Source organism: Colobus angolensis, unplaced genomic scaffold (assembly GCF_000951035.1).
Source record: "Colobus angolensis palliatus isolate OR3802 unplaced genomic scaffold, Cang.pa_1.0 Scaffold5, whole genome shotgun sequence".
NCBI lineage: Eukaryota > Metazoa > Chordata > Mammalia > Primates > Cercopithecidae > Colobus > Colobus angolensis.
In genome coordinates this window covers 16,561,218-16,588,218 of record NW_012118487.1, presented here as the reverse complement: position 1 = coordinate 16,588,218, position 27,001 = coordinate 16,561,218, and positions in this window count along the sequence as shown.

The window sequence follows — 27,001 nt, the reverse complement described above, 5'->3', positions numbered from 1 at the left end:
TTCCAGTTTCCTTCTTTTTTCAACTGTATATCTTCAATAATTTTTCCTACCAAAAAGAAATATTCTGCACAAACTGTTTGACTTTCATTTGTAAGCCACTTTTTATGACTTTGTGCTATACAAATAACAAGATTTTTCATTAGACAAATTGGACTAGAAAAAGTATCTTGTCAAAACTGCAACTTTTGACAGTCGGCCTTTCCCCACTATGAATCAATTACATGACAACTTCATAAAGAATTTTTCCAGATGTGATAATTTCTCTAGAACTTTCTAAGAGATGTGAGAATCAAAAATATATTCAGGTACATATTTCCTCATCTTTGGCCTCCTTCATAAGCTTCTACCATTTACCACTGATGGCAAATTAAAGTATACTTTAGTAAAATTCATGGTGCAAATATAAGAGTAACTGAGCAACTCTTAAATTAGTTGGGCTATATTTGTTTTCTTACTTTTTCTTCCCTTAGAGTACTTCAGAGATAACATGAAAAGGGGAAGTTGACATGTTCACACATTTTCTGTTGTTGAAGAAAATAATGGTATTACAGACCATCAGAATTTTTTTGGGGGGGATTCTTACGGTGACACTTGGCAATATCTGAGAGCTGAATTATATAACTTGGTGAATTCCATGGAAGATGTGTTGAGTTGTAACACAGACTGTAAATGGACCATATTTAGCAGGCAGGACAATCATCACAGTCACATTATTTTCATATTGCACATATTCCTTCATACTTTCAAAGCAACATTTAAAATGAAGAGCAGAAATGAGATATAATATTTAGAAGCAGTAAAAAGGCTTCATACAACTCAATCATTATATTTTTAGCCGTATTAAAGGGATATAACTATATTCTATAATAAAAATTATTACTTCCAGTATAACTTACAGCAACCAAATCTATAGCATTTGTTGAGCCAAAACTCTATCAATTTAAGTAGAATAAAAATCTAAGAAAGCACAAAATTATATATGGATTTGATTGGCTGTGAGAATATTAAGGTTTACCTAGGTGTGGTATCTAATCTCTTGTTTCCTCACACTTCTGTATAAAGCAATCTTATTAGTAATCTGTTTTAATGTGTAACAAGAATATCTAGGTGGAAAATTAAGATATTATTATATATTGCATTATGTTGCATTGAAAACTATTAAAATCACAATATAGTTTAAAATACAAAAATAACAATTTATTTGTTAACCAAGTGTTTCGAGACACAATCAGTGTAACATTTTAGATTGCATTTGAAATATGTTCAGAACATCAAATATCACTGTGGAGAATTTTATTCCAACATTAGAGAACAGGTAAGTTTCAAATTTATATCTCCTGTCCTGATTTTTTCAAGAACTCCAGATGAGTTTATCTGACTGCGTGTTTGCCATCTTTGATTTGCTGTACAACAGGCATCTCAAAATCAGCATGACCAGCACTACACTTAATTATTCCCTGACCTACCAGTCTCACAGTCTCCCAAAAGTTAGTAAATGTTACCACTAACCAGTCTCTCAAATTTAAAACTATATAATTTAAAGTAGTTTTTTTCTAATTTGGTGAAGAAAGTCAATGGTAGTTTGATGGGAATAGCACTGACTCTACACATTACTTTGGGCAGTATGACCATTTTCACGGTATTGATTCTTCCTATCTCCGAGCATGAAATGGTTTTCCATTTGTTTGTGTCCTCTCTTATTTCCTTGAGCAGTGATTTGTAGTTCTCCTTGAAGAGGTCCTCCAGGTCTCTTATAAGCTGTATTCCTAGATATTTTATTCTCTTGGTAGCAATTGTGAATGGAAGTTCATTCGTGATTTGAATCTCTGTTTGTCTATTGTTGGTGTACATGAATGCTTGTGATGTTATCCTGAGACTTTGCTGAAGTTGCTTATCAGCTTAAGGACTTTTTGGTCTGAGACAATGGGATTTTCTAGATATAGGATTCTGTCATCTGCAAACAGAGACCGTTTGACTTCTTCTCTTCCTATTTGAATATCCTTAATTTCATATGGAACCAAAAAAGAGCCTGTATAGCCAGGGCAATGCTAAGCAAAAAGAACAAAGCTGGAGGCATCACTCCACCTGAGTTCAAGCTATATTACAAGGCTACAGTAACCAAAACAGCATGGTATTGGTACCAAAACAGACATCTAGACCAATGGAAAAAGACAGAAACCTGAGAAATAACACCACATATCTACAACCATGTGATCTTCGACAAACCTGACAAAAACAAGTAAATGAGAAAGGATTACCTATTTAATAAACGGTGCTGGGAAAACTGGCTAGCCATATGCAGAAACTGAATCTAAATCCCTTCCTTACACTATCTATATATATATAAAACTCAAAATGGATTAACGACTTAACATGTAAAACCCAAAACCATAAAAATCCTAGAAGAAAACCTAGGCAATACCATTCAGGACATTGGCATGGGCAAAGACTTCATGATGAAAATACCTAAAGCAATTGCAAGAAAAGCTAAAATTGACAAATGAGAACAAATTAAACTAAAAAGCTTCTGCACAACAAAAGAAAGTAACATCAGAGTGAACAGGCAACCTACAGAATGGGAGAAAATTTTTGCAATCTACCCATCTGACAAAGATCTCATATCCAGAATCTACAAGGAACTTACACAAATCTACAATTAAAAAAATGAACAATCCCATCGAAAAGTGGGCAAATGATATGAACAGACACTTCTTGAAAGCAGACATTTATGTGGCCAGCAGATATATGAAAAAAAGCTCATCCTCACTGATCCTTAGAGAAATACAAATCAAAACCACAATGAGATACCATCTCATGTCAGTCAGAATGGTGATAATTAAAAAGTCAAGAAACAATAGATGCTGGTGAGGCTGTGAAGAAACAGAAACACTGTAGCACTGGTGGTGGGAATGTAAATTGGTTTATCCACTGTGGAAGACAGTATGGTGATTCCAAATACCTTTTGACCCAACAATCTCATTACTGTGTATATACCCAAAGGAATATAAATCATTCTACTATAAAGACATACGCATGCATATGTTTATCGCAGCACTATTTACAATAGCAAAGACATGGAACCAACCCAGATGCCCATCAATGAAAATGCAGTACATATTCACCAAGAAATACTCTGCAGTCATAGAAAAGAATGAGATCACGTACTTCGAAGGAACTTGGATGAAGCTGGACTCCATCATCCTCAACAAACTTACACAGGAACAGGAAACTAAACACCACATGTTCTCACTCATAAGCTGATTGCCAGATGGGAAGCAAGGGCAAGGAGAGCAGTAAGATGAAAACCTAATGCATGTGGGACTTAAAACCTAGATGACGGGTTGACAGGTGCAGCAAACCACCATGGCACATGTATGCCTATGTAACAGACCTGCACATTTCGCAAATGCATCTCAGAACCTAAAGTAGTAATAATAATAATAATAAATAAAATGAAATAAATAATTTATCTCCGAGTTACATATTCTAAAAAAGTATCCAATACATAATCTATTTGCAAATGCTGCAAACTCACAAGTGTATCTGAAATCACCTGCTCCTCCACGCTCTTATAACAAGGCACCCTAGCTGATGTCTCGGGTTTGAACTACTGCAACAGCCTTTTAATCATTTTTCTCTTTTCCTTTACTTAATCTGTTTGAATCTAGAAAAAGTTGATTGTTTTAAAAACAGAAACCACATCATTACATACTTTTTCTTAAAATTATTCAATGTTTTTCATCAATATTGAAATTCAATGGAAACTTATTGCTGTGACAAATTAACTCTAATTGATCTATTCTTAGTATACCCAATCAACTTCCTTCCCTATCATCATGCTCCACAGCCTCTAATGTGTAGGGTCACTTTCCTTTTATTTCCTTAAACTTCCTGTTCGTTCCCAAGTGATGCTTTTCCCATCTGTGGTTTCTTATTCCCAGACTATTATTACCCCTCATTTCTAATGTCTAGATTTTTCTTGGGTGCAATTTTCTCTTAACATTCATTTGGTAAGAGTCAGATTCTTACTAAGTAGACAAGGCACTTTAAAACATTTCATATTATTCTTTATTAAATAGGTGTATCCCAATTTTCACTGTCCAATCTAGATAGCAAGCTAGGCATCATCCACCTGTCATTCATTTGTTAAGCAAGCAACCTGAGAAAGAATCTTAGTTTGTCCCACAAAGTGGACTTAGTTAAGTCCCACAAAGTGGAAAATAGTTTAAGATGTATCAACTTTTTTGTATTTCTAATATCCCAGGTGATGCTCAGTATATTAAGGGACACAATAATGTATGTTTATTAAGGTAACTACATTTGAAATCAATTAATCTAGTTTAATGTAGGTGATCAACACACCATTAGGAAATCATTGCATTCATATGTTTATATACATGACAAATATTTTAAAACTAGTGTTTTGAGATGCAAAAGGCAATATTATCTTATAAGATTCATGAGTCCATTAAGCTGGTACTAATTAAAATACATATCTATATCCATAAAGTCGAATTCATAATTTATATATTCAAGTTAAAAATTCTAATTCAGAATTCAAATGTTTACGTTTATGTAGATTTGTAAGGCATTTTCCTAATGCTTTTTCATAATTCAGACTAAAACCTGATTCTAGGCCAGGAGCGGTGGCTCACGCCTGTAATCCCAACACTTTGGAAGGCTGAGGCAGGCGGATCACGAGGTCATGAGATTGAGACCATCCTGGCTAACATGGTGAAATCCTATCTCTATTGAAAATACAAAAGAGTAGCCGGGTGTGGTGGCGGGCACCTGTCATCTCAGCTACTCAGGAGGCTGAGGCAGGAGAATGGCGTGAACCCGGGAGGTGGAGCTTGCAGTGAGCCGAGATCATGCCACCGCACTCCAGCCTGGGCGACACAGCAAGATTCGGTCTCAAAAAAAACCAAAAAAACAAAGAAAGAAACCTGACTCTAATATTAGATATGACCGTAGACAATAGAAGACTAGATTGCCTACCAACAGGGCAAAGGTATCACTCTCTTGGTCGCTGCCTTCATCAGGAAGACTGTTAAAATCCCTTCACTACATCACAGAAACTGAGAGTTCAGTAGGTTAGGTTATATATGAAATTATCTAAAAATTCACAAAATGAATTAATTGTTGGAAAGACGACCTTGAGGATTGAAGAAAATTAACATCTATTTTATAATTTTATTTAAGATGCTGCTATTTACATATCTTAAGACATACATTAAGAATTTCTGCTCTGTTCCTTATCACAGATTTCTGTCCTAACCATAGCATTTTACCCTCAAATTTATAACTTTGGTTACATAGAGAATGGGGTGTGTTAATTCAGACTAAATTCTCCCACAACTGAAAACAAAATTAACAATATGTAAAATACAAACAAGGCAAGGAATAATAAGAAATTAAGACTAGAATGGGATTATAAAATCTCTTACATTTTAATGTAATTTTTGAAATTAAAGTTTTCTAGGAGTGCTTTTACAAGCAAATACTTGGTATGAAGTTTGAATTCCATAGAATGTTAATGTTACTTAATGTCTAAATAAATTTGTTAAGAATAAGTCACACATCTTTTACTCACTATACAACAATGAATGCTTTTCAAGTAAAATACTTAAAACACCAAAATGAGAAAAAGTGACTTTAAATTTGAGGAACATGAGGAAGCTATGACAAAGGAACCATTCATGATTGTTTATACTTACCATGTTTTGTTTCCTTAAATAATTCAGGATTTCTAATTTCTAATGGAAGGCTTTCAATCCTATGGCATCACAGACATACTGTATGGATTCCTCTAAGTTTGTACAAAGCATTATATAGCATTATAAATTAAATGATAGTGAATATGCTATAATATTGGTAATAAAATCTGTAAAAATGGCCGGGCATGGTGGCTCACACCTGTAATCCCAGCAATTTGAGAGGCTGAGGAGGGCACATCTCGAGGTCAGGAGATCCAGACATCCTGGCCAACATGGTAAAATCGCATCTCTACTAAAATATAAAAAATTAGCCGGGGGTGGCGGCGCATGCCTGTAGTCCCAACGAATCAGGAGGCCGAGGCAAGGGGACATTCTTGAACATGGGAGGCGGAAGTTGCAGTGAGCTGAGTTCACACCACTGCACTCCAAGATTCCGTCTCAAAAAAAAAAAAAAAAATCTATAAAAATAAGATGTGTTTATATTTTCTTCCTCTGAATTTTTAATAAGCATATAAATGGGCAAAGTTCTCTCAAGTACTGCCTCACAGATTTTATTTTTTCAAAACTGTCTTAAACAGAATACATTGTTTTTATCCTTTCACGAGGCTAATAATTGGGCTACATCTCTGGCAATTTACTTTCTTTTGTGTTTAGTTATTTTGGACTTCTCTTATCTCATAGATTTTAAGGCCCTTAAGGCCTTAATTTTAAGCATTTTCCCCTCTTTATTAGTGAATTCCATCCATGTTTACTAATTGCAAATATATTTTGTTCAATCATTCCAGGTAAAAACTCAAAGTATAAGAATTTTAAACAATGTAAATATATTATCATTTTCATTAATTACTTTGCCTAGGTACTGATGAATACTCAAAAAAAAAAAAACCATCATGATTACAACTGTCTCCTAAATAGCTATCATTCTGATTTTAATTGGTATGAAAAATGTAAGCAACATACAAACCTATTTATTATATAAAATTATTATTTACATCTTTTAAAATTAAAGTTGAATTAGTATGTTTATAAAGTGATATTTAGATTTATTTTCATCTAAATAACAAAATATCAATCTATTATTTAAGTTATAATCTATTAAAGGCATTCAAAGTAAAATAAGACAACTGAAATATATAAATTACTAAAGAAAGAAAATAAGAAAAAGAATACATTAAAACTTAAAGAAGACCAAAAAAATTCAGATGACTACTTATTATTTTCCACACATTACAGTATATTCATGCTATACTGTAGGTTTACTGTAGGAAAGGCATATAAAATTAAAGATGTGAAATGACGGTTGATCAAATCTTCTCCTGTAAGATCTAACCTTTCATCAATCCGTTCAACAAAAATGAAAGCAAATATTAAGAAATATTGAGAGAGTATCCCTGAGAAATAATAACCTAAAGTTGATACCAAACTCTGTCAGCCACTAAACTATGATTATCAAGCACTGTTTTATTAGCCATATTACAAGGGTGATGACATATTGAAAATCTTTAACACCAGTTTCCTGTCAGTAGTGAAAAATCTTATGTTAACCTGAAATCAACCTCTCCCTTCCAAGACTTATTTATCACATAGAATAGATTGAAGTTGGTGAGTTGATGCCCAGTAAGGTAGATTGATTTTGACAGAATACTGCCTGGATAAAAAGTGAGGCCAACAAAAAAGTGGATTGGCACATACCTAGGCTGGAGCCTGGTTTAAGAAACTGGGAATTTTTAGCCACCTAGGGAGAATGAAGTATGAAATCCTTTGAGGGTTGCCATAAAATATCGTGCAGTTGCATTAGTGCACAAAGGCAGCCAGCTGGTCGGGTAAGAAGGTGCTGAAATCCCTGAAGTCATTCTAGGCACAAGCCCTTAGTAAATAGCTTCCACTATAAATGGGGAGGCTGAGGCACGAGAATGGCGTGAACCCGGGAGGCGGAACTTGCAGTGAGCTGAGATCCGGCCACTGCACTCCAGCCTGGGCGACAGAGCAAGACTCCGTCTCAAAAAATAAAAAAAAAAATAAAATAAAAAAATAAAGGCTCTGAGAGAAGAACAATTTCCTGCTTTAAATCTCCTTTATAATACTGGTCCAGGGTGAATTAACACATGTATATCATGTTTTTTGTTCTATCATTCCCTCACAATTATATCTATATGGGCATCACTTATCAAAAATACTAAAGAGAATCATTTGTTGAGTGGATCTCTTTTATGAGTCTAGTTCATTTTAGAGTCCAGTTTTCAAGTGGTAAATGTATACTGTAAATTTTGAGCACTTTATTTTATCAAAACTGTTCCAGATTGCATTTTGAAGGTATTTTATCTGATATGTAGAATTAATTATTATGTATGTCTATATTTAGTTTTTGATATGTTTGAATAAATCTCTAAATATATAGATAAGTCAGTGTAGAAGTTCTGTCAACATTCCTTTGCCAAAAAAATAAACATGAATCTAAAATTATGACAATGACTGTGCAAAAGCTGGTGGTTTTGTATAGCTTCAGTTGTTAACAATCATATTGACCTTTTTAGTATTCTGATTTACAGCTTCACTGTAAATCAGAGAAATAGAATTTCTCACAGTTTTAGAGTTGAGAATGTCTGAAGTCAGATTATTTGCAAGATTGGGTTCTGGTAAAGGAAAACTTTCTGGCTTGGGCAAGGCTTCCTTCTCACTGTGTCCTCACATAGTGGAGGGAGAGAGAAAGAACAAGCTCTCTAGTATCTCTTTTTATAAGGGCACAAATTCCATCATGAGTGCCCCAGCCTCATGACTGCATCTAAACGTAGTTACTTCTCAAAGGCCTCCACTTCCTACACCATCACCATGGGCATTAGGGCTTCAACATACGAGTTTGGTTTGGAACACAAATCTGTCCTTAGCTGTATCTATATATGTTTACATTTACGTATATATGTTTTGTTTTAATGTAGCCTACCTTCCTCTCTTTTTGAAACATCACTAATTTAAAATTGCATTTATCTCTTGCAGCATATGGAATAAGAGATGAATATTTTTAGACCGATTTCTTCAAAGTTTTAGGACAGATGTTTTCAGAACTCTGACTTTTAACAATTTTTTGGAACCTTCTGGGAATTAAGTCTGTGGGAGTGTAGCTTTGGTCCAAACAATCTGAGCTGCCTTTCTCAGTTGATTTCTCGACTGAAGAAAAGGAAGATTTAGAAACTTGCTGTGTGTGGTCGCGTGTGAACGGGCGTGTGTTGTAATTTTCTTTTGCTTCAAACTCATTTGAATTATGTCATTTTGTTTAAAATGACCTTTAGATTACTTCAAAACCAGAACCATTTTTTATGATTGCTAGGGTGATTGTAGGAACTGAGAAAGCAAAATCTACCCCACGCTGATTTTCCTTGGAATAAAGGGTGTTGTAGGTTGAAGAAGAAATTAAGAAAGCAGTTTCTCTGTGCGAGGATAGGATTAAGTTGACTTTCAAGCTGTAGTCCTTTCTTAACTGTTTCCAGAAATGTCATATAAAAATTTAGTCATATAGATAAGTGACTTCTCATGAATTATGTCCCTTATACCTAAGTGTTTAATTGTTTTTCTTCTTGAAGTAGTTCATACTTTGTTCCTAATTTAGTTCAAAAATGAAAAGTAACTTAAAAGGCTCATCAGAGCACGTTATGAGATTGTTCCTCATGGATTATCTGAAATGTGAATAAAGAGCTGCTATAATACACTGTTATGGCTTCATCAGCTTAATCAGAATCCCCTTTAACCTGGAGTAGGCTGGCTGCTTGAATCCTGCCTCTGCTAGCAGTTTTCTGGACGGGCTCTCAGTGAAGTTAGACTCTTTTCTTCATAGTGTGGGTCACATGTACTATCAGCAGAATTGTTAAAGCTCAAAGTAAGGTGACAGCTGCCAAACTTGCAAAGTTGAGATTTCATTTCCATTACCAGTAGATGAACTGTTCCCTGGGTCTCTTATTAAGGTCAGCCTGACTGAGTAGCCTGTAACCTCCTTGAAGCCAGTCTACTTTCTCTCTTTTTTTCCTATCTTTGTAATTGCTTTTGTCTGTTAACCAAGTAAGTGCCGTAAACTAATTTTTGTCTAGGGACAGATATCAGAATGGAATCCTATGTAATATTTCTATATATCTTAAAATTAAAACTGTGTTGCCAATAATCACTTCTTTTGATTTTTCTGGAGTATAGTATCTAGGTCATTTATAGACAATTCTTAATACTTCAAACACATTAAATGAAATAGCAAGTGAATGTCTTCCAGATCTATTTTATTTCCTTTTACAATACATTATACCAGGTTTGACATCCTCTGTGGAAGTAACAAAATGTCCACAGGCCAGTGGCATTGAAAAGAATCTTTTCCATCCCCAAATTTTCCTTTTTAAAGATCAAGAATTAAAGAGAAGGGAACCTCAGAATTTTGAAAGTCAGAAAGCAATAGAGTAGAATAGAATGGGAAATAGCAGAACACATGGAATTTAGAAAACTCCTTAATGCAGGAGTCTATTATGTTAATTGTCATTTTGTAAACATGACATTCAAGTTTCTTTTGATTTTCATTTGGTTTCCTTTTCTTCCATGTCAGACAAGGAGAAGACATTCAGCTTTTTAGAGAATGAAGAGATTTATAATCAGAGACAGAGAGAAATTATTTGAAAAGACTAAAAGAAAAAATAAAGAATATATTTTATTTAGTTTTGTCACTTAAATTGAAGTACTTGCTAATTTTGTTGTACATTAAAAAATCTCTAGAAACAGAATCATGTATTCTTTTTCTCCCAGTCACCAGTCTTCTGACCACAATAAATACTTCAATAAATCATGTACATTAAATCTTCTTTTTAATTACTAAGACTTGCAGTTTCTCCTTGTTCTGAGTGACAAGAACTTTTTGTAGTCTTAGGAAATTTTCTATATTTGTTTGTTGAAGCAGTTCTTTTAGAACACATTTTTAAAAAGATAATTATAAGTATGTAGAAAGGAAGTGATTATACTTTTCATGTAGAGAAGCAAGATGAATTTAGTAGTAAGGAGAACATATTTTAGACAAAATCAAATTTAAATCTCTCAGTAACTCAATACAGTCTTCAAAAGGCAAGTTACATAAAATATCTGATACTTAATTTTCTGGCACAGAAAATAAAAAATAAAATTACCATGTAGTACTGAGTAAGAACTAAACTAGATAATTTTACCAATATTCGATTTTAGCCATTGCAGCCAATTATTGTCATGATTTTATAGTTTGTTCTCAAGCTTCTAATTCATTAGAAATACAATGTTTTGTAGATGCGGCAGACTTACTAGTTAACACGGGGAAAGAAGGTTGATATGAAAAGAGTTATTTAAATGGATGAACTTACTTGCCTTATTTGACTGAAAAAAATGTCATTTTGAGAGAATGATACATTTTGTTTTTCCAAAAAAATTATGAAAATAAAGAGAAAAGCACACACTTTAAATGTACTTTTAAATACTTTCCGTATCCCTGCACTGCTGAAACCACATGGATTCCTTATATAGCTACTGTAACTGCCCATCAGGTTCTCCTTGCCCACTGCCTAGACAGAGCCTATATATCAAGAGGGGGATTGTGATAGAGAAATAATTTAATTCATGCAGAGCTGACTGTATGGGAGACCAGAGTTTTATTTTTATTTGAATCAGTCTCCTCGAAAACTTGAGGATCAGGATTTTTTAAGGATAATTCGGTGGGTAGGGTGTCGGAATGTGGGGAGTGCTGACTGGTCCCGTTGGAGATTAAATTATAAAGAGTAGAAACTGTTCTCTTGCACTGAGTCAGTTCCTGGGTGCGGGCCACAAGACCATATGAATCAGTTTATCTATCTTAATGGTGCCAGCTTATCCATTGAGTGCAGCGTCTGCAAAACATCTCAAGCACTGATCTTAGATTTTGCAGTAGTGATGTTATCCACAGGAGCATATTGGAGAGGCTCAGAATCTTGCAGCCTTCAGTTTTATGACTCCTAAACCATAATTTCTAATCTTGTGGCTAATTTATTAGTCCTGCAAAGACAATCTAGTCTCCAGGCAGGAAGAGGGTTTGTTTTGGGAAAGGGCTGTTACTGTCTTTGTTTCAAAGTTAAACTATAAACTAAGTTCTGCCAAAAATTAGTTCAGCCTAAGCCCAGGAATGAACAGACAGCTTGGAGGTTAGAAGCAAGATGGAGTCAGTTAGGTCAGTTCTTTTTCACTGTCACAATTTTCTGTTATACTTTTTGCAAAAGTGGTTTCACTACTCAGCTGAGGTCAGTACAGATTTGTTATGCTTAGTCATGTTCAGGAAAAGTTCTCTGAGAAAAAGTGTAGGTATTTTAATTAAATTTTGGAGATTCCCATCTTCTTAAGCTATTCATAGGTGGTGCTACGGTAGCATAAGTAGCTTATTTACAAATTCTTAATGATGATTACTTATTGCAACCAATAACCAAACACATCTTGTCATGTTTTCATTTTCTTAGGTTTCATTGCAGCAAGTGTCAATTTCTGTATCTGGTCTAAGCTAAAAGTTAATTTATTCAATAGTTTTATATTTACTAAATACATCCTGAAATTAGGGAATTGTGATTTGGGGAGAGTATTATTTTCTACTAATCATTTCTCTTTGAGAAGGCAGAGAATTTCTCAGAATAAGTTGAAAACACTTAAATTAAAATTGCAATATAACTTTAAGAGTAAAATGTAATAAACTCTGCTTGTATTAAGAAAACCTATAGTCAAAAGAAATCCCATTAATCTAAAATTAACCATTGAGTGTTAGAAAGAAACTTTTAATGAAAGAAGAATAAAATTGTGTCACATTCAAAAGATGTTACCAGAGCAATGATGCTAAACGTTCAGTAGAGTTTGAGGTTACTTTTTATTTCCCCTTTTCTTTGAAAGAAACCAATACTTATGGAATAATTTTTGTAAGAAATGAAAAATGTAAATTTGCTTTGCAGAATAATTTTTTCTTTGCCACTTACTGACTTAGAGTTTTAATCTTTCTTTAGATTAATAGAAGCAATAAAAAGTTGTTAATATATGTAATAACAATATCATTAAAATTTTTAAAAATGTTAATAGCTCAAAGAAATTATTGAACAACAGAATCACTTATATAATAGAGGAGAATATAAGAGAAAAACAATGTTTCTTAGAACTGAAAAAATATTTTTCAATTAAAATTAATTTGTTCTACTTTTTAATTTTAAAAATGTTTACTATTGGCTTATTTCTTATTCCTCTGTCTGGCATCTGAAAATTCCACTGTGATTGGTTTATGAAGTCCAAGAAAGTCCAAGAAATCAATGTTAAAAAATGCTTAAATAAAAAAATGCTTAATAAAAAATTACCCAGTAGTAATTTAAAATGTGCAAGATAATGGAACGCAAATCTCTAAGTAAAGATAATATACAAAATATATTTTTGTGTATGTGTATATATAATTTTAAGACAGCTATTATAAAAATGCTTCAAAAAGCAATTAAAAACGCATTTAAAACAGAGAAAAAAGCTATCAAAAAAGAACTATAAATTCCCAGCATAGGAATGGAATACACGAAGAAGAATCAAATGTAAATTTGGTATTCAAAAACCAAACAACTGAAATAAAAAACTCAATGGATGGGATCCACAGCAAAATGAAGAAGATAAAGAAAAGAAATAGGGCAATGGAAATTACACAATCTGAACATAAGAGAAAATATATTGACAAAAATTGAACAAACCCTGCGAGATATGTAAGACAATCATGGAAGGTCTGATATTCACATCATCTGAGTCTTAGAAGTGAGGCTTAAAAAGTGCTTGAAAAAAATAATGGCTTAAAACCTCCTAAATTTGACAAAAGATATAAACCTACAGTCAAGATGCTAGGTCCCAAGTAAATGAAACACCCAAAAAAGATATCTCCAGACTCTGGTGATTTTACTGAAGAATTCTACTGAACATTTAAGGGAGAAATCTCGCTAAATCTAGACAACCTTTCCTAGAAAATCTAAGAGCAGGCTATACTTTCCTTTTTATTTTATGAAGCCATTATTGCCCTGAAACCAAAAGCAGACAAAGGTTGTAAGAAAAAAGAAAACTCTAGAACAATATCTCCATGTTGAAAATGCATACATCAGAAAAACTAGGGTTTATTTCAGGGACCCAAACAAGTTCAATATTCAAAAATCAATAATGTAATTCAGCATATGAACAGGATAAAAAAGAAAAATCACACATCACACTAATGCAAAAAAAAATGCATTTGACAAAATTCAATACCTTTTTATATTAAAACCTACCAGAAAACCTAGGAATAGAAGGACTTCCCTCAACTTGATAAAGAGCACATGGCATTATATTGGTGGCTATACACCAATACTTAACCCTCTGAAATTAGGGATGGGGGCAAGAATGTCCATTCTCCCTACTTTTACTGAACAAAGTGCTGAAAAACAATTATAGCTTCTACCATAAGGAAAAAAAGACACACATATTAGAAACAAAAGGAAAGAAACGTAAAGAAAGAAGCAAAGCAGTTCCTATTTGTGGGTGACATAATGGTCTACACAGAAAATCCTAAATCAAATATTTTATAAAAATCATCTAGAACTACTAAATGAATTCAACATGCTCACAAGTTACAAGATAAGCAATAAACAATAGTACATATTTCTATATACTAGCAACAAACAGTGTACACTGAAATTAAAAAAAAACACACTATTTACAATCCTTCAAAAACGAAATACTTGAGGTCATATCTAGCAAAAGATGCACAGGACTCAAATTTAAAAATTACAAAAATTTGATGGACAAAATCAAAATATATCTTGGAAAACAGAGAGAGACTCGATATCTATAAATTGGAAGACTCAATATAGTAAAACACTCAAATCTCCCCCAAATTAATACAGGTAATGCAATTCCTATGAAAATTCCTGGAAGGTTTTCTTTATAATAAAGACAAGATTGTTGTAAAATGTAAACTTTTCATTTGAAAAGTGAGAAAACAGTCTGTCCAATTGCCAGGTTATTATACAGTTATAGTAGTCAAAACTGTGGGTTGATAGAGGGAGAAATGAATAGATCAATGGAACAGAATACAGAACCCAGAAAAAAATTCACACATCATGTCCAACTGATTTGTGACAATCAAGTCAATGTAAGAAACAACAGCAACAACAGAAAACCTCAAGAAAAAAACTGAAAATTAACTGAAAATGGATCACAGACTTACATGTAAAATCTGAAACTATCAAACTTTTACAAAAAAAATGTAAAAGAAAATATTCAGAGGCTAAGGCAAAGAGTTCTTAAACTTGACACTGAAATCATGGTCCATGTAAGAAAAAAATGTGATAGATTTAATTTCATTAAAATTAAAATTTGTATTGTATGAAAGATTGACCTCATTGAGGGTGAAAAGACAAGCTACAGACTGGTGGGAACTACTTGCAAAACACCTATTGGACAAAATATTAGTATCTTGAATACATAAAAAACTACTAAAATGAAATTTTAAAAAATCAAATTAGAAATGGGCAAAACATGGAGACATTCCACTCAAGTGAATATACAGATGACGAGTAAGTACATACAGAAATTTAACATTCTTATTCATTAGGAAAATGCAAACTGAAACCACAGTGGAATATCATGATGCATCTATCAGAATCATTTTTTAAAAAGTAGTTATAATATCAAATGCAAATAAGAATGCAGAAAATCCTGATCACTCATACATTGCTGATGAACACGTAAAGTTGCAAACCCACTGTGAAAAACCGTTTGGCATTTTTTAAAATGTAAGCATACAACACCATACATTTCAGGAGTTGCATTCCTAGGCATCTTCCCCATAGAAATGAAGACATATGTGTATGCAAAAACTTGCACAGAATGTTTATGCAGTTTCCATTTGTAATAGCCAAAACTGAAGACAACCCAGATTGTGTTTCAGCAGGTGAATAGTTAAATAAACTGCACGACATTCATACCACGAAATATTGCTTAGCAATGAAAAAGAACAAATTATTGCCTTACACAAAAACCTGTATAAATCTCCAGAGAGTTATGTTGACTGAAAAATGTTAGTCACAACAGGATACACATTGTATTTTTGCATTTAAATAATATTACTGAAATAACAAAATTATAGAAGTATTGCAGAGATTAGTGATGCCAGGGGTTCATCAGGATTTAGGGCAGGAGGGTAATGGGCAAGGATATATACATAAAAAAAGGAACACTTTTGGTAGTAGAAATGTTCTGCATTTTGATTGTGCCAAAGTCAATATTCTGGATATCATCACTGGGGAAAATTTGGTTCATCTCTATGTATCATTTCCTACACTAAACAACATGTAAACCTACAATTCTCTCAAACTAAAAAGTTTAAATAAAATTTACAATTAAACTCAGGCATGAAGTACATTGAATGCTCCCTTTTAGGATATTGCTGTGAATTTCTAGTTCCTAGCTCTATTTTGGGATGCGCTGGACTGATTGAAGTGGGGGAAAATGATTGCAACTCTAAGGCAAGTTATCTCAGTGAGGTCACAGCTGACTAAACTGGTAGATATTTACAGCAGAACCATACTCTTTGATTGTCCATGTTTCTTTCATGAATTTTAATAACTTTGCCTGGCTTTGCTTTTAGCACCTCTTCAGTATTAAAAAGTGAATATCCTGAATACAAATTCTTAAACTTTCCATTAATCTTTAAGAAGCAATGTGCTCCACTTGGAACTCCTGAAGGTATCTTTGAAGGTATTATGGCACAACAAATAGAAAGTAACCCATCTGTAACCAGATGTCCTTGGTTAACAAGCTACTTCTAACATGACTTGGGGTTTGGAAATCAATTCTACCTGATAATTGATGAACCCTGGAGGAGGAGGTAGTGAGGCTCCAGGGTAGTGGAGAAAGTGACATTTATTATGTTTGAACTTCCACTTTTGGCTCATCATTGGATTTAATGTTTATATACTTTATGTCAGACAATATTTGCAGGAATAGTATGTATTGAATGTGAGAAATGAATATGTAGGTAAACTCATTTACCAAATAAAACCTAATGCTGGAACAACAGAAAACAAGAGGCTAATCTATTCATCAACATAATAATATCAAATTTGTTACAACACATTTTTCAGTGATCAGGCCATTTCCTCTTTTCCTTAAACAGCTCGAAACATGCAATAGATATCTTAGACATTAACATTTTACTAATGGGCTGTGCTTCAAACATATGTAATTTTGTTGTTAGACATTTTGAAAGCATTGGCACATAGAGAAAAGGTTATAATTGTTTAGATTGGCTTTATGACTTACTGCCAAAATGAAATTAACCTTTAATATTACTGAATTTTAATAATGTTACAAATCAAGCAGAGATGCTTGGAGCAGAAGTTAATGGAAAAGTAGTTCAAAAAAAACTCATCCTTTTTTATAGGTTTCACTTTGGCATACAATTTGAAAGACGGAAATTTTGTTGTTTCTATTCATCACTTCAATTTTTGGAATATTTCACACAAATTAGGAAATTAACTTAGAAGTCAGTCGCTGATCGTGATTTCCACTTTAAACCATCGATAACTCTTCCATGTCTGAAAGTATTCCATTCTTGCCATTAGAAAGGACTAGCTCCTACCACCACCTGTTCTCCTCCCCTCCATAAAATCCATGCTCACATGTAATGTAACAGAATAATAGATTCACATTCAGACCTGTGGACTAAGAATTACTTGCTACGCATCACCAGAGGTATTTGATTTACTTTTATTGTAAAAAAAGTTGACATGCAGTAAAATTCATAGATTTTTAAATGAACAATTTGATGTGCTTTATAGCTGTCTGCAGCCATATAATCAATCAAATAAAACTATAAAATATTTCCATTACCCCAATAAGTTATCTCTTATTCAACCTAAGTAATCCTTCTAACCCAAGTAATCTCTCCAGCCCAAACCTGGAGGGAACCATTGTCACTATTTCTATCACGATAGATTGAGATGTTTTGTTGGATTTTATATTAATGTTATGCTACACAGTAATGGAATCATGTTTTGTTCCTGTCTTCTTTTGCAGAAAATAGTGTTTTGGGAATCCACTCATGTTGTTATGTGTATCTGTACTTCATTCTTCTAAATTTTAAGCCATGTGTGAATACATGACAATTTGTTTATCATTATCATACAATTTTTATGTAGAGGAACATTCAGGTTGTTTCCTGTTTTGGGCTATGATAAATAAAGGTGTTATGAAAATTAATGTATTGAAGTATTGAAGAGGAAATGTGCCTTCATTTGTCTCTGATAAATCTAAAGGTTATGGCTAGGTAAATGTAGGTCTAGCTTATAAGAAACTGCTGGCCCAGAGCTGTGGCTCATGCCTGTAATCCCAGGACTTTGGGAGGCCGAGGTGGGTGGATCACGAAGTCAAGAGATCCAGACCATTCTGGCCAACATGGTGAAACCTCGTCTCTACTAAAAATACAAAAATTAACTGGGCATTGTGGCACGCGCCTGTAGTCCCAGCTACTCCAGAGACTGAGGCAGGAGAATCGCTTGAACCCCGGAGGCGGAGGTTGCAGTGAGCCGAAAGCACTCTATCCTGGTGACCGAGCAAGACTTCGCCTCAAAAAAAAAAAAAAAAAAAAAAAAAAAAAAAAAAAAGGAACAAAAGAGACTGCTGAAACAATTTCCAAAGCAGTGTATCATTACACTGCACTTCTGCCAACATGCGATATTGCCAAACTATTTCATTATAGTTTTAGTTATTTTAGTGGGTGCACAGTCTTGTGTTATAAGGGTATTGATTCTATTTCCTTACACTCTAATAATGTTATTAGCCATTAACAAATTTCTCTTGTGGATATCTGTTCAATTCGTTGCTGACTTTTATTGGTTTGTCTTCTTATTAAAGCCTTTTTTGACATTCCTTATATTTTCTTGATAAAACTCCTGTGTCAGATATATGAATATTGGCATCTTATAAACTGCTATAAATATTCACCCACAGTATTTTGAGTAGATATAGGTTTTCAAAATTGTTAAGAAAATACCTAGTATGATTGCTGATGGCAATCATGACAGCAACATGGCAAAACTATGTTTAGCTTTGCAATAAGGTGAGAAAATGCCTTTCAGAGTGGCCTTGCCATTTGAATTCCCAACTCTTTATTGTTAGATATGCTTTGATATTTTCTACATATACAGTCATTTCATTTGCAAATAAACAGTGATTTCATTTCTTTCAACCTGTATATATATATTTTCTTTTCTTATTACAGTAGCTAGGACTTCCCACATAACATTGAGTAGGAATGGTGAGAAAGGATTTCCTTGCCTTATTCTCAATTTTAGGAGGAAAGTATCATATTTTCTCACCTAAATGATGATGCTAACTGTTATAATGTTAAAAGTCAGGTTTTTTGGTATATATTTTGTAACAAGTTGAGGAGGTTACCCTATAATCCTACATCCTAAGGAGTCTATTTTTATGAATGGATGTTTGATTTTTGTCAAATAAACTTTCAATATCAACTTATGATGCTATGATTTTTCTTCTGTTTCCTGCAATTTGGTAGACTACATTAGTAAATTTTTACAATTAACTAGACTTGTACATCAGGATTAAATACCACCTTGCTATGGTTAATAATTGTTGGTTTTTTTTTTTTGCATTACGAATTTTATTTTCTAAATTTTGTTGAAAAATTTTTGCATCTATGTTCATGAGATATATTAGTCTGTAGTTTTTGTTTATTGTACTGTGTTTATCAGAATCTGTTATTTTGCTATTGCTAGCCTTATGGAAGAAATCAAGAAGATAGCCAGAAGCAGTGGTTCAGGCCTGAATCCTAGCACTTTGGGAGGCTGAGGTGGGTGGATCACTTGTAGTCAGAAGTTCAAGATCAGCCTGGGCAATATGGTGAAACCCTGTCCCTCCTAAAAACACAAAAACTAGCAGGGCGTGGTGGCTTGCACCTGTAATCCCAGCTACTCAGGAGGCTGAGGCAGGAGAATCACTTGAACCCAGAAGGTGGAGGTTGCAGTGAGCCGAGATTGTGACACTGCACTATAGCCTGGGCAAGAGAGTGAGTGAGACTCCTTCTCAAAAAAAAAAAAAAAAAAAAAAAAAAAAAAAAAAAAAAAAAGGAAAAGAAAAAAAGAAGTGTATCCTCTGCTTCTATTTTCTGGAATATATGGAAGGATTGATATCATGTCTTTTATAAATGGCTGGTAGTATTCACAGGGGGATCCGTCTGAAATCACTGCCTCTTTTATGAAAAGTTATTAATAATATACTCAATTTAGTGAACAAATACAGGTCTATTTAGATTATCTATTGCTATTTGTATAAGTTTTGGTAAAGTGTGTCTTTCAAGAAATTGATCAATTTCATCTAGCTTAACAATTTGTGAGCATAAAATTATGCTCTTTGTTATCCCTTAATGTCCATGAAATCAGTAGTGATGACTCCTCTTATATTTTTATTAGTAATTTGTGTTCTCATTTTTTTTTCTTTGTCTAGGGCCTTATCAATTTTACTGATCTTTACAAAGAAACAGCTTTTGTTTCATTAATTTTCTGTTCTGCCTTGTTGTTTTCAATTATATTGATTGCTTATCTAATTTTTATTCTTTCTTTCCTTCTGCTTGCTTTAGGTTTTAATTGCTATTTTTTCTTTAGGCTTCTAAGGTGGAAATTTAGATTTTTTTATCTTTATTTTATTTATATGTATTATGCGTGTGTATAAGTATAATGCTATACATTTTCCTCTAAGCAGTTTTCAATGCATTCAACAAATGTTGATGTTATACATATATTTCCATTTAGTTAAAAAAGTTTTAGTTAATCTTGTGACTTCTTTGAATCATTTGTTACTTAGATACGAGTAGTTTAATTTTTAAATATTTGGGATTTACAGCTATCATTGTGTTATTAATTTTAATTATTTTGTTGTCTGGGAATGCAGTATGCATTATTTTCAATCTTTTTTAAAATTTTATTTTATTTAAAAATACACAAAATATATACATCCCAGAATACATGTGCAAGAAGTGCAGGTTTGTTACATAGGTAAACATGTGCCATGGTGGTTTGCTGCACCTATCAACCCATCACCTAGCTGTTAAGCCCTGCTTGCATTAGCTATTTATCCTGATACTTTCCCTCCCCATGCCCCGCTGACAGGCCTGTGTGTGTTGTTCCCCTCCCTGCATCCCCTCACATGTTTGGATGTTCTGTTTTTAGTTATGCAAAAGATAAGGAATATTGTTTTCTGCAGAAATAACCCTTTTATATTTAAGTAATACAAGTAATACTCCTCTGTAACCCAAATACTTTTTTATCTGAAGGCTCCTTTGTCTGAAATTAATATACCTTCTTCAGCTTTCTTTTGGATAGCATTAGAATCGTCTTTCTTAATCCCTTTAGTTTAAATTATCTGTTTCTTCAAATATATGGTGGGTTTCTTTTAGACTGCATATAGTTGAGTTAACACGTATATATGTGTGTGTGTGTGTGTACCCCTAGATCATTTCTGTGGTTATTTCGTGTATTTAGGCTATTCACATTAAAATGACTATTGATGTAATCATTAATATCTATTGTGTTTTCAATTGATTTATTTTCATTGCATTTGCTCTTTGTTCTCATCTTTTTGGCTACTTTAATTGCTTTCTCATCGAGAATTTTATGTGATTCCATGTTATTTTCTTCTTAGAATATCAATTACATACGTTTTGTTTATTTCTTGTTTTTTGTTTTGGTTCTTTTAGTGTTGTCCCAGAGTTTGCAATATGTAGTTTTTCATGTTTCATGGGCTTATTCCTAATTTCTATGAAGTAAGCAGCAAAAATAACCAAAACTAGAAATTGTAAAATTTCCTACTGTTAGGGTTCTGCATTCTTTGGTTTCTGATTTCCTTAGTGATATATTTACTAGAATCCTCATTAAGCTTCTGCATTTTGCTTTTATTCTTAAAGGTAGGAATTATCATATTTCCCTTCTCCACTCTCCTGAGATTGGTGCTATACAATATACACATTTTTAACTCCTTTACATTTACCTTAAATAACACTCCACCTCCCTATTTGTAGTGTATTCCTTACAGCAGAGTATTCCAAATTCTTTCCTTCATACCATTATTGCTCTCTGGGCTTCCTGAATCTCCAATTCGTTTTCTCATTAATTTGAGAGTTTTTGAGCATCAATAATTTAAATATTTGTACTTTTACTCTTTATTTTTCATCTCCTTCCAATATATACAGTTGTAAATATAACTTTCACTGATTTTTAAAACAACCATTAAAGAAACAATTTAGGCAAATATAAAATAATTTACCTGGCAACTGATTGTAAAGCTCCAGAATTTTTTAAAAAGTGTGTTGAACGATAAATCTCCTTCCTTGTATAGCATTGTATTCCTTTGGCATGGTTTTCTTTATTCAGAACTGGAATGCATATCTTTGAAATTTAATTCTAATTAGGACAGTCAACTTAAGTCTATTTGCCCCTCAGGGATGCTAGGAACATTATGTTAAACTATTTTGATATCCTTGGAAGGAATACATGTAAATAATAAGTATTGTTCAAAATAGAAATTATTTGCCTTGGGAATTTTGACTGTTGAATTAATTGTATAGTGCCAGCAAGATATTTTGCGTATGATTTGGGGGAAATTATCTTTGAAATTCATGTTGCAACATTCAATTATTTTTTATGATCTTACCTTAGAAAATGCACTCTTAGGCCGGGCGCCGTGGCTCACGCCTGTAATCCCAGCACTTTGGGAGGCCGAGACGGGTGTATCATGAGGTCAGAAGATCGAGACCATCCTGGCTAACACAGTGAAACCCCGTCTCTACTAAAAATATGATAAACTAGCCGGGCGCGGTGGCGGGCGCCTGTGCTCCCAGCTACTCCGGAGGCTGAGGCAGGAGAATGGCGGGAACCTGGGAGGCGGAGCTTGCAGTGAGCCGAGATCACGCCACTGCACTCCAGCCTGGACGAACAGAGCAAGACTGCGCCTCAAAAAAAAAAAGAAAATGCACTCTTAAAACTTATCTTGGATGAAGTACTATGCATTACGTCACTGGTCTCATCACCCCAAATCAAACCCAGGCATAAATGTGACATTGCATAATTAATCTTTAACTTCTCCAACATGTAATTTCTCTTCTGTTTTCCTCTTATGACAACCATTAAGCACCTTATGAGTTATATTGAACTTCTATGATCACTTACGCTCCAAGTAGGTAACTGTATCAACACAATGATTTAACCTTTAAGGTAGATTCCCATGAATCATAGATTTTACCCAGCACCAAACTTTATTAATAATCCAAAAGATACAAGGAAGAACAAAGCAGAAACATGTTATTTATTTCTTCCAGAGATTGAACCTATTAATTCCACTCAAATTATCACTTCCCTTATGATAGCAAATTCATTGTTACAATGTACAATGAAGCACTGCTCTAAAAAAAAAAAAGCCATTTCCCCATTGATAATCTTCGATTTTATATTTTGTTAGCTGCCCAGGAAGAGGAGGCCTATGTGATCACCTTCCATTCTCTATACTGTACAGTGGATTCCTAAACACAATGTTTTCGTTTTTTTTTTTTATTTCATTTATATATTTCAATAAGCAATGAAGACAGGCTGATTCTTTTTCCTAAAAAGCAATTTTAATGTAGGGACTCTCCATTATATTACTGTAGTAAAAATCATCTACCTATTTACAAACACTTCTTGAGTGATGTTACATGTATGTTGGATCACTCATCAAAACAGAAATGTGATTATATTCATTAAGGAGAAAAAATCCCTTTGTTATTCAAACTGGATCATTTTTATTATTCTGTCTAAATCCACTGACAAATTTTATCTTTCTTTCCTAGTGCTATTAAGCCTATACAATGACATTTTCTATTTGAGCATTTACGATTATGTCTACGTATTGAATTAATGATTCTTTTAATTGCCGTTGCTATGCCGATTCGAAATATATTTAATTATTTTGACCATATTTTCACTGTCATTTATTATCATAGATTATATAAATTCTTGTCTTAAATATCTGAATCATCTGTGAGCTTGTTTCTATTAACTACCTTTAATTTTGAGCAAGGTTCTCATTTTTCTCTGTCGTCACATTTTTAAACACCTTTTTAATTTTGCTTATTGGTAATGATCCACTATAAAACCCCGGAATCTGTTATGTGTCTTTTAAAAATATTTAACATTCTCCTAGAAGAAACTTAAGTTATGAATTGGTCTTTTGAAACTTGTGGTGGCTTCATTAAGATAAGTCTATTTCAATTTAACTAAGTCCTTAATAAATCTCTAAATTCTGGGACACAGTCTTTCCCTTCTAAGCCTGGTTCCCTTGCAATTTATTTTTATTTAATATATATTATTCATTTTTTATTTCAACGGGTATTTGAGGAACCAATGATGTTTGGTTACATGAATAAGGCCTTTAGTGGTGATTTCTGAGATTTGGGAGTAGCTATCACCCAAGAAGTGTACAATGCACCCAATGTGTAGTCTTTTATCCCTCACCTCCCCCTCTGCACCAACCCTCAAAGTCCATTATATAATTCTTATGCCTTTGCATCCTCATAGCTTAGCTCCCACTTATGAGTGAGAACACACAATGTTTAGTTTTCCATTCCTGAGTTACTTCACTTAGAATAGTGTTCTCCAATTTCCATACAGGTGGCTGTGAATGTCATTATTTCATTCATTTTTATGGTTGAGTAGCATTCCATGGTGTGTGTGTGTGTGTATATATATATATGTGTGTGTATGTGTGTGTGTGTGTGTGTGTGTGTGTGTATTTACAATTTCTTTATCCACTCGTTGACTGATGGGCATTTGGGCTGGTTCCATGTTTTTGCAATTTCTAATTATGTTGCTATAAACATGTATGTACAAGTGTCTTTTTTGGATAATTACTTCTTTTCCTCTTGGTAGATACACAGTAGTGGGATTGCCGGATCAAATTGTAGTACTACTTTTAGTTCTTTAAGGAATCTTCCCACTGTTTTCCACAGTGGTTTTACTAATTTACATTCCCATCAGCAATATAAAAGTGTTCCCTTTTCACCACACCCATGCCAACATCTATTATTTTGTGATTGTATGACTGAGGCCATTCCATTCTTGCAGGAGTAAGGTAGCATCACATTGTGGTTTGGATTTGCATTTCCCTGATTATTAGAGATGCTGAGAATTTTTTTCATATACTTGTTGGCCAGTTGTATATCTTCTTTAGAGAATTGTCTATTCATGTCCTTAGCCCACTTTCTGATGTCTTTTTCTTGCTGATTTAAGTTCCTTATAGATTATGGATTTTAGTCCTTTGTCAGATAGACAGACTGTGAAGATTTTTTCTCACTCTATGGGTTTTCTGTTTTCCCTGCTGATGGTTTCCTTTGCTGTGCAGAAGCTTTTTAGTTTAATTAAATTCCGTCTCTTTATTACTGTTTTGTTGCATTTGCATTTGATTTTGAGTTCTTGGTCCTGAAGTCTTTGCATAAGCTAATATCTAGAAGGGTTTTTCCGATGTTATCTTCCAAAATTCTTGTGGTTTTATGACTTCGATTTAAGTCTTTGATCCCTCTTGAGTTGATTTTTGTATAAGGTGAGAGTTGAGGATCCAACTTCATTCTTCTACAGGTGGCTTGCCAATTATCCCAGCACCCTTTGTTGAATAGAGTGTCTTTTCCCCAATCTTTTGTTTGCTTTCTCAAATATCAGTTGGCTATAAGTATTTGGCTTCATTTCTGGGTTCGCTGTTATTTTCCATTGGTCTATATGCCTATTTTTATACCAGTACCATGTTGTTTTGTTGACTATGGCTTTATAGTAAGTGTAGTTTGAAGTCAGCTCATGCGAAGCCTCCAGATTTGTTCTTTTTGCATAGTATTGCTTTGGCTATGGGAACTCATTGTTGGTTTTATATGAATTTTACGATTGCTTTTTCTGGTTCTGTGAAGAATGATGGTGGTATTTTGATGGGAATGACATTGAATTTATAGATTGCTTTAGGCAGTATGGTCCTTTTCACAATATTGATTCTACCCATCCGAGCGCATGAGATGTGTTTCCATTTGTCTCTGTCATCTATGATTCCTTTCAGCAGCATTTTGTAGTTGTACTTGTAGAGGACTTTCACTTCCTTGGTTAAATATATTCCTAAGTTTTCTGTTTTTGTTTTTGTTTTTTTGCAGCTATTGTAAAAGGATTTGAGTTCTTGATTTGATTCTCTGCTTGGCCACTGCTGGTGTATAGCAGAGCTACTGATTTGTGTACATTAATTTTGTATCCTGAAACTCTGCTGAATTCATTTATTAGTCCTAAGAGCTTTTTGGAGGAGTCTCCAAAGTATGTTTCTGTGATATCAATTGTAATACCACCCATTTCTTTTCTAATTCAGTTTATTTATATCTTCTCTCTTCTTTTTTTTGTTAATCTTGCTGATGATCTATCAATTTTATTTATCTTTTCAAAGAACCAGTTTCTGTTTCTTTTGTCTTTTGTGGTTTTATTTGTTTGCTTGTTTCAGCTTCATTTAGTTCTGCTCTGGTCTTCATTATTTTTATTTTATTTTATTTTTGCTAGGTTTGGGTTTCATACGTTCTTATTTCTCTAGTTATTTGATTTTCCTCCATTTTTTTCCTTGATTATTTCCTCAAATATGTTTTCCATACTTTTAGATTTCTCTTTTTCTCAGTTCAATTTTTTTTTTTTAATTTCCATTTTGATTTTTTTGTTGACCCAGTGGTCATTCAGAAGCAGGTTATTTAATTTTCATGTATTTGCATGGTTTTGAGGGTTCTTTTTGGGGGTGATTTTCAATTTTATTCCACTGTGGTCTAAAAGAGTACTTGATATAATTTCATTTTCTTAGATTAGTTAAGACTTGTTTTGTGGCCTATCATATGAGCTATCTTGGAGAATGTTCCATGTGCTGATGAACAGAATGTATAGAATTTTCTGTAAATATCTGTTAAGTCCATATCTGTTAAGTACAGTTTAAATCTGTTATTCCTTTGTTGACTTTCTGTCTTAATGTCCCGCCTAGTGTTGTTAGTGGAGTATTGAAGTCTCCCACTATTATTGTGTTGCTGTCTATCTCATTTCTTACATCTAGCATTAATTCTTTTATAAATTTGGAAGCTCCAGTGTTAGGTGCCTGTATATTTAGGATGGTGATATTTTCCTGTGGACAAGTGCTTTTATCATCATATAATGTCCCTCTTTGTATTTTTTAACTGCTGTTGC